The sequence below is a fragment of the Pongo pygmaeus genome, chromosome 4 (genome assembly GCF_028885625.2).
Source record: "Pongo pygmaeus isolate AG05252 chromosome 4, NHGRI_mPonPyg2-v2.0_pri, whole genome shotgun sequence".
Lineage (NCBI taxonomy): Eukaryota > Metazoa > Chordata > Mammalia > Primates > Hominidae > Pongo > Pongo pygmaeus.
In genome coordinates, this window is record NC_072377.2 from 94,194,642 (window position 1) to 94,204,148 (window position 9,507).

Here is a 9,507-nt window from a genome sequence, read left to right on the forward strand (position 1 = left end):
TTTGTTGTTCCCTTCTTTGTGTCCACGTGTACTCAGTGTTTAGCTCCTACCTATATGTGAGAATATGCAGTATTTGGTTTTCTGTTCCTGCATTAGTTTACTTAGGAAAATGGCCTCCAGCTTCATTCATGTTGCTGTAAAGGACATGAACTTATTATTTTTTATGGCTGCATAGTATTCCATGGTGTGTTTGTACCACATTTTCCTTATTCAGTCTACCATTGACAGGTACTTAGGTTGATTCTATGTCTTTGCTATTGTGAATAGCACTGTGATGAACATACACATGCGTGAGTCCTTATGGTAGAAATATATATATTTGTTATATAACCAATAATGAGATTGCTGGGTTGAATTGTACTTCCATTTTAAATTCTTTGAAGAATCACAACACTGCTTTCCACAACGGCTGAACTAATTTACACCCCCACCAGCAGTGCATAAATATTTCCTTTTCTACCCAACCTCACTCACATCTGTTATTTTTTTGACTTTTTAGTAATAGCCATTCTGACTGGTATGAGATGGTATCTCATTGTGGTTTTGATTTGCATTTCTCTAATGATCAGTGGTGTTGAGCTTTTTTCCATATGTCTTCTTTTGAGAAGTGTCTATTCATGTTCTTTGCCCAGTTTTTAATGAGGTTGTTTGTATTTTGTTAATTTGTTTAAGTTCCTTATAGACTCTAGATATTAGACCTTTGTCAGATGCATTGTTTGCAATAATTTTCTCCAATTCTGTAGGTTGTCTGTTGACTTTATTAATAGTTTCTATTGCTGTGCAGAAGCTCTTTAGTTTAATTAGGTCATACTTGTCAATTTTTGTTTTTGTTCCTATTACTTTTGGCATCTTAATCATGAAATATTTGCCAGGGCCTCTGTCCAGAATGGCATTCCCTATGTTATCTTCCAGGGCTTTTACAATTTTAGGTTTTACATTTAAGTCTTTAATCCATCTTGAGTTTATTTTTGTATGTGATGTGAGGAAGGGGTCCTGCTTCAATCTTCCAAATATAGCTAGCCAGTTATCTCATTGACATTTACTGAATGGTAAGTCTTTTGCCTTTTGCTTGTTTTTGTTGATTTTAAGATCAGATGGTTGTAGATGTGCAGCTATTTTCACTCTGTTCTATTCCATTGGTCTATATGTCTGTTTTGATTACTGTAGCCTTGTAGTATAGTTTGAAGTCAGGTAATGTGATACTTCCAGCTTTGTTTCTTGCTTTGTCTTGTTTTTGTTTTTGTTGTTGTTGTTTTTGCTTAGGCTTGCCTTGGCTGTTAGAGCTCTTGTTTTTCATTCCATAAGAATTTTAAAATAATTTTTTTAATTCTGCAAAAAATACCATTGGTAGTTTCATAGGAATAGCATTCAATCTGTAAATTTCTTTGGGCAGTATGGCCATTTTAACACTATTGATTCTTCCTATCCCTGCTCATGGAATGTTGTTCCATTTGTTTGTGTTATCTCTGATCTCTTTGAGCAGTGTTTTGTAATTCTTATTGTAGAGATCTTTCACCTCCCTGGTTAGCTGTGTGCCTAGGTTTTTATTCTTTTTCTGGCTATTGTGAATGGGATTGCATTCTTGATTTGGATCTCAGCTTGGGCATTGTTGGTGTATAGACATGCTAGTGATTTTCATGCATTGATTTTGTATCCTTTAACTTTGTTGAAGTTGTTTATCAGATCTAGGAGCTTTTGGGCAGAGACTACAGGATTTCCTAGGTATGGAATCATATTGTCTGCAAATGAAAATAGTTTGACATCTTTGCTTCCTACTTGAATGACTTTTATTTCTTTCACTAGCCTGATTGCTCTGGCTAGGACTTCTAGTACTACATTTAATCAAAGTGGTGATAGTGGGCATCATTCTCTTATTCTGGTTTTCAAGGGGAATGCTTCCAGCTTTTGCCCATTCAGTATGATGTTGGCTATGGGTTTCTCACAGACAACTCATTATTTTGAGGTATGTTTGTTCAGTGCTTAGTTTGTTAAGGGTTTTTAACATGAAGGGATGTTGAATTTTATCAAAGTATTTTTTGCATCTATTGAGATGATCATGTGGTTTCTGATTTCAGTTCTGTTTATGTTGAGAATCACATTTTTTGATTTGCATATGTTGAACCAACCTTGCATCCCAGGGATCAAGCCTACTTGATTGTAGTGAATTAGCTTTTTGATGTGCTGCTGGATTTTGTTTGCTAGTGTTTTGTTGATAATTTTTGCATCTATGTTCATCAAGGATATTTTTACATCTATGTTCATTAAGGATATTGGTTTGAAGTTTTCTTTCTTTGTTGTGTCTCTCCCAGATTTTGGTATCAGAATGATCCTGGCCTCATAGAGTGAGTTAGGGAGGAGTCTCTCGTTCTCGATTTTTTGGAATAGTTTCAGCAGGAATTGTACCAGCTCTTCTTTGTACATCTGGCAGAATTCAGCTGTGAATCCATCTGGTCCTTGGCTTTTTTTGATTGGTAGGCTATTTATTACTGATTCATTTTCAGAGCTAACTATTAGTCTCTTCAAGGATTTGATTTTTTTTCTACTCAATATTGAGAGGTCATATGTTTCCAGAAATTTATTCATTTTTTCTAGATTTTCTAGCTTGTGTGCATAGAGGTATTCATAGTAGTCTCTGAGGGATTTTTGTATTTCTGTGGGATCTCTGGTAATGTCCTTTTTGTCATTTCTGATTGTGTTTATTTGGATCTTCTTTTTTCAAAATTAGTCTAACTAGTGGTCTATTTTATTTATTCTTTCAAAGAATCTACTCCTGGATTTGATGATCTTTTGCAAGGTTTCTGGTTTCTCAATTCCCTTCAGTTCAGCTTTGATTGTGATTATTTCTTGTCTTCTGCTAGCCTTGGGGATGGTTTGCTCTTGTTTCTTTAGTTCTTCTACATGTAATGTTAGGTTGTTAATTTGAGATCTGTCTGACTTTTTGATGTAGGCATTTGGCACTATAAACTTCCCTCTTAACACTGCTTTAGCTGTATCCCAGAGTTTCTTGTATGTTGTATCTTTGTTCTCATTAGTTTTGAAGAATTTCTTGATTTCTGCCTAATTTCATTGATAACTCAAAGTAAACTCATTGTTTACTCATGTAAGAGCAGGTTGTTTTAATTTTCATGTAATTGTATAGTTTTGAGTGATTTAATTAATGTTGATTTCTATTTGTATTGCCCTGTGGTCAGGGAGTGTGGTTGATATGATTTCGGTTTTGTTGTTTTTTTTAATTTGCTGAGGATTGTTTTGTGTCCAATTTTCTGGCTGATTTTAGAATATGTGCCAAATGTGATGAGAACAATGTATATTCTGTTGTTTGGGGAATGGAAAGTAATGTAGATATCTATTAGTACAAGTGTTGAGTTCAGGTCTTGAATATCTCCTGCCTCAATTTTCTGCCTCAATCTGTCTAATACTGTAAGTGGCATGTTTAAGTCTCCCACTATTATGTGGAAATTTAAGTCTCTTCACAGGTCCTAAGAATTTGCTTTATAAATCTGGGTGTTCCTATGTAGGGTGCATATATATTCAGGATAGTTCATTTTTTTGTTGAATTACACCTTTTACCATTATGGAATGCCCTTCTTGTCTTTTTTTAATCTTTGTTTATTTAAAGTCTGTTTTATTTGAAATAAGAATAGCAACCCCTGCTTTTTTCTGTTTCCCCTTTGCTTTCTAGTTTTTTTCTCCATCCCTTTACTTTGAGCCTATAAGAGTCATTGTATATGAGATGGGTCTTGCAGAGACAGCATACCATTGGATCTTGCTTTTTATCCAACTTGCCACTCTGTGCCTTTTAATGGGAGCATTTAGCCCAATTGCATTCAAAGTAAATATTGATATGTGTGGATTTGATCCTGTCATTGTGTTGTTAGCTGGTTATCATGTAGACTTGTTTATGTGGTTGCATTACAGTGTCAATGGTCTGTTTACTTAAGGTGTTTTTTTTTTTTTTTCCTGTGGCTTGTAACAGTCTTTCCTTTCCATATTTACCACTCCTTTCAGGACCTCTTGTAAGCGAGGTATGATGTAACGAATTCCCTCAGCATTTGTTTGTCTGAAAAGGACCTTATATTTCCTTCACTTATGAATCTTAGTTTGGCTGCACATGAAATTCTTGGTTGAATATTCCTTTTGTTAAGAATGCTGAATATAGGCCCCCATTATCTTCTGGCTTGTCGGGTTTCCACTGAAAGATCTGCTGTTAGTCTGATGGGGTTCCCTTTGTAGGTGACCTGTTCCTTCTATCTAGCTGCCTTTAACAATTTTTTCTTTCATTTGACTTTGGGGAATCTGATAATTATGTGTCTTGGGAATGGCATTTTGTGTAGTATCTTGCAGGGGTTCTCTGCATTTCCTGAATTTGAGTGTTGGCCTCTCTAGTGAGGCTGGGAAAGTTTTCATGATGATATCCTGAAATATGTTTTCCAAGTGGCTTGCGCTCTACCCATCTCTTCCAGGGATACCAATGATTTGTAGATTTGGTCTCCTTTCAAAATTGCATAATTCTCAGAGGTTTCATTCATTCTTTTTTATTCTTTTTTCTTTATTTTTCTCTGGCTGAGTTAGTTCAGAGAACCAGTCTCCAAGCTCCAAGATTCTTTCCTTACCTTCTATTCTGCTGTTAATGGTTGCAATTGCATTATAAAATTCTTGTAGTATCCTTGTCAACTCTGTCAGATCAATTTGGTCCTTTCTTATAATGGCCATTTCATCTATCAGCTCCTGATTCATTTTATTGTAATCCTTGGATTCCTTGAATTGGGTTTCAACTTTCTCATGAATCTCAATAATCTTCGTTCCTATCCATATTCTGAATTCTATTTCTGTCATTTCTGCCATTTCAGCCTGGTTAAGAACCCTTGCTGAGGAACTAGTACAGTCATTTGGAGGAAAGAAAACACTGTCTTTTTGAGTTGCCAGAGTTCTTGTGCTGGTTCTTTCTCATCTGTGTAAGCTGATGTTCCTTCACTGTAGTATAATTTGAGTACAGTCAGCTGACTTCTTTTCTGGATTTTTTCAGAGAGGGTTGAGGCTTTGTGCAAGATCTTTATTTGTAGCTGAGTTCTTGTCCTTGGTGTCACAGGGGGTGTATATTAGCAAAGTATTTTTGGTGTTGACATTTGGGCAGTGATCCAGCAGATGGTGCTTAAGCATAATAGCCAGTAGGTAGACTCTTGCTCAGCCACGTGACTCCTCTGTATTTCTTCTCAATTGCAACCATGCTGCCTCTTAGTGCTCTGAAAGTGTGGGCTCCTCTCCCACTAGAGTGCTGGCTGTGGATCTCAGGTTGGCACTCCCGGGCTGCACACCACAGCCATGGTGCAAACTCAGGCTTTATGTTCCCTCCCCATCTTAGAGCAGCCAAGGGATGTGACCTTGACAGTGACTGTGGCTGAGGGCCTTTCACTTGTCTCTTGAGATTCACCCCAGAGAAATGCAGAGCTCCTGCCAGTCAGTGCATTTGGCCCAGGGTGGGGCAGCTGTGTTGTGGGCCCCAGTCAGGTGGCCCTGCCTGGTAATGAGCAAGGATGGCAAGGGGCTTATCAGGGAGACAAACTGGCCTCTTATCATTAGGGTGGCTGTGGCTTGCCGAAAGTGTGGCTAAAGTACTAGGGTCTTTGCTCCTTTCCCAGTCCAAGGGCAGTACCACTGCAGTGGCAATGGCAGAGGGCATTCAGTTGCTTCTGGGAGCTCCACCTCAGGGAAACACAGAGCTGCTGCTACTGAGGATGTTCAGCCAGAGGATGGGTTTGCTGCCCTGCTGGCTCAAGCTGTGGGTCCCTCTTGGTGAAGAGTGGGGAGGAAAGGACTCACAGGGAGGAGAGACGGGGCTCCTCTATGTATGGTAACTGTGCTGCGCTAGCAGTGAGAGTAAAGCCCTCAGGCTCTTTGTTTCTTCTCCAATCCTTAGGCAACAGGGACAGAACCACTGCCATGGCAGTGGAAGACGAGTTTTTGGTTGCCTCAAAGAGCCCCTCCCCAGGGAAACACAGAGCCACTAACAGTGGGAATGCTCAGCCAGGGTTGGGGTGGCTACTCTGCAGTCCTAAGCTAGGGGTCCTGCTTGGTGAAGAGTCAGGGATGGAGCCTTACAGGGAAGAGACACTGGGCTCCTGTCCATGTAATGGACGTGGTGTGCTGGATGTTCCAGCATAGTGACAAGGCTCTCTGTTCCTTCCCCAGCCCCAGGGCAGTAATAAAAGTACTACTGCCGCTACAATTGCAGAGGGGTTGTGGGATGCCTCTGTGATTTCCTCCTCAGAGAAATGCAGAGCGGTCATTGACTGAAGTGTTCAGCAGGGAGTAAGGTGATTGTGTTGAGGTCCCAGGTGGAGAGGGACTGTCCAGTGAAGAATAGCAGAGGTGGGGACCCATATGGAAAACAGTCTGGCCACTTTTTCGTAAAGCACCTGCACTGTGACGGGGGTTCGCATTGGTCCGCAACTGCTATGCTACCTTCCAAGCATAGAGGAGCAATGGCTGTGGGCAGCAAAAATAGCAGCCTCCCTGCTTCCACTGGGAGCTCCATCCCAGGGAAGTGCAGAGCTCAAGAGTTCAGGTAGGGGGTGGGTGGAGTCCTTCCTCTATCAGGTCCCCTTATCCAGAGAGCAGTAGTAGAAGTGATGACCCACGTGAAAAACAGTCTGGCCACTTTTCTGAAAGGCAGCTGCACCATGCTTGGGGTCCGAGATAGTTCCTAGTCACTGCGCATCTTCCTGAGCCTGAGAGCAATGGGAGTGATGGCTGCAAAGCAGCAGAAATGACAGCCTGCCTCTCCCTCTGGGAGCTCCACCCCGGGGAACTGCAGAGCTGCAGTGCCCAAGAATGAAGGCAGAGCTGCAGTGGCCTCGCTAGCATCCCAGGCCAGTAGGCCTTTCCCTGTAATTCTTCTTATAGAGATCTTTCACCTCCTTGGTTAAATATAGTTTATTTTGTGTGTGTGGCTGTTGTAAATGATATTGCTGCTTGACTTGGTTCTCAGCTAGATTGTTATTCATGAACAGAAACATTACTGAATTCTGTATGATAATTTTGTTTTCTGGAACTTTACTAAATTCATTTTTAAAATCTAAGAGTTGTCAGTGAAGTCTTCAGGGTTTTCTAGATATAAGATCATATAATCAGCAAATAGGGATAATTTGACTTCTTTTCCAATTTGGATACCTTTTATGTTTTTTTCTTTTGCCTGATTGCTCTGGTAAGGACTTTCAGTACTATAAGAGTGGTAAAACTGGGCATCCTTGTCATGTTCCAGTTCTTAGATGGAATGCTTTCAACTTTTCCCCATTAAATATGATGTTGGCTGTGGGATTTTCATAGATGGCCTTTATTATGTTGAGGTAGGTTCCTTCTATGCCTAGTTTGTTGAGGAGTTTTATTATGAAAGTTGCTGAATTTTACTGAAGGTTCTTTCTACATCTAATGAGATGATCATAGAGTTTTTGTACTTAATTCTGTTTATGTAATAGTAATATATCACATTTATTGACTTGCATATATTGAACCATCCTTGCATCCCTGGGATAAATCCCAGCTGATCATGGTTTATTATCTTTTTGCTGTTATTGTATTTGATTTGCTAGTATTTTGTTGAGGATTTTTGCATCTGTGTTCATCAGGATATTGGTCTGTAGTGCTCTTTTTTTGTTGTGTCTTTGGTTTTGGTATCATAATGATACAGGCCTTATGGAACGAGTTAGGGAGAATTCTCACCTCTTTGATGTTTGGAATAGTTTCAGGAAGATTGGTATTAGTTCTTCTTTATATGTTTCTTCTTTGTATCCACAATTCAGCTGTGAATCCATCTGGTCATGGGCTTTTTTTCTTGGAAGTTTTTTTTATTACTGATTTAAAATTATTACTCATTATTGTCCCATTCTGGAGTTCTATTTCTTCCTAGTTCAATTTCAGGAAATTGTGTGTTCCCAGAAATTTATTTACGTCCTCTAAGTTTTCTAGTTTGTGAAAGTGTAGTTGTTCAAAACAGTCTCTGATGATCTTTTGTATTTCTGTGTTATCAACTATAATGTCTCCTTTTTCATCTCTGATTGTGTTTATTTGGATCTTCTCTCTTCTTGGTTAGTCTAGCTAGTGGCATATCAATTTTGCTTAGGTTTTTGAAGAAACAACTTTTCATTTTATTGATGCTTTGTGATTTGTGGGGGGAGTCTATATTTCATTTAGTTCTACTCTGATCCTTATTTCTTTTCTTCTGATAAATTTCGATTTAGTTTGTTCTTCTTTTCCCTGTTCCTTAAGGTGCAATGTTAGTTAATTCATGATCATTTTACTTTTTTGATGTAGGCATTTAATGCTATAAATTTCCCTCTTACAGCTTTTGCTGTATTCCACAGCTTTTGTGGAGTATTATGTTTTCATTTTTATTCACTTCAAAAAATTTTTCAATTTCCATCCTAATGTCTTCATTGACCTAGTGATTATTCTGGAGCATGTTGTTTAATTTCCTTATATTTGTATAGTTTTGGAAGTTCCTCTTAGTATTTATTTCTAGCTTTATTCCACTGTGGTATGAGAAGGTACTTGATACAGTTTAGATCTTTTTATGTCTGTTGAGACTTGTGTTGTGGCCTAATATATGCTCTATCTTGGAGAATGTTCCATGTGCTGCTAAAAATAATGTATATTCTATAGTTGGGCAGAATGTTCTGTAAATGTCTGTCAAGTTTATTTGTTCTATCTCATGAGGCAAATTGAATTTTTTTAAAAATTTTGTTCTAAAATCAAATTTAAAACCAATGTTCCTTTGTTCATTTTCTGTCTCAGTGATCTGTCTAGTGTTGCGAGTGAGGTGTGTTAAAGTCCCCTACTGTTATTGTATTGCTATCTATCTCTTTCTTTAGATCTAGTAATAGTTGTTTGGTAAATTTGGTTGCTCTGATGTTGAGTACATATATATTTTTTATTATATAACGAACTTCTTTGTCTTTTTATACTGTTTTTTATTTTAAATCTGTTTTATTTGATATAGATATAGCTATTCTTGCTTGCTTTTGGTTTCTATTTGTGTGGAATCTCTTTTTCCACCTCTTTACTTTCAGTATATATGTATTTATGGGTAAGGTGAATTTCTTGTAGGCATCATATAGTTTAATGATGTTTCTTGATCCATTCTGCCAATCTGTCTCTTAAGTGGAGTATTTAATCCACTTATATGCAAGGGTAATATTAATATGTGAAACCTTTTTCCTGTCTTACTGTTGACTGTTTTCAAGTTGTTTTATAAATTCTTTCTTTCTTTTTCTCTTTTTGCCTTTGTGTTTTGATGAAATTTTGTCATGTTGCCATTTGATTCCTTTCTCTTTCTCCTTTGTGTGGTGGTTTTATACAAACTGTGAGTTTTATGTGTCCATGTGTTTTCATGGTGGTGAATATTAACGTTTTGTTTCCATGTTTAAGATCATCTAGAGTATTTCTTATAGTCCCAGTCTAGCAGTGACAATTTCCCTCAGCATTTGCTCATCTCAGAAAGACTTTGTTTCT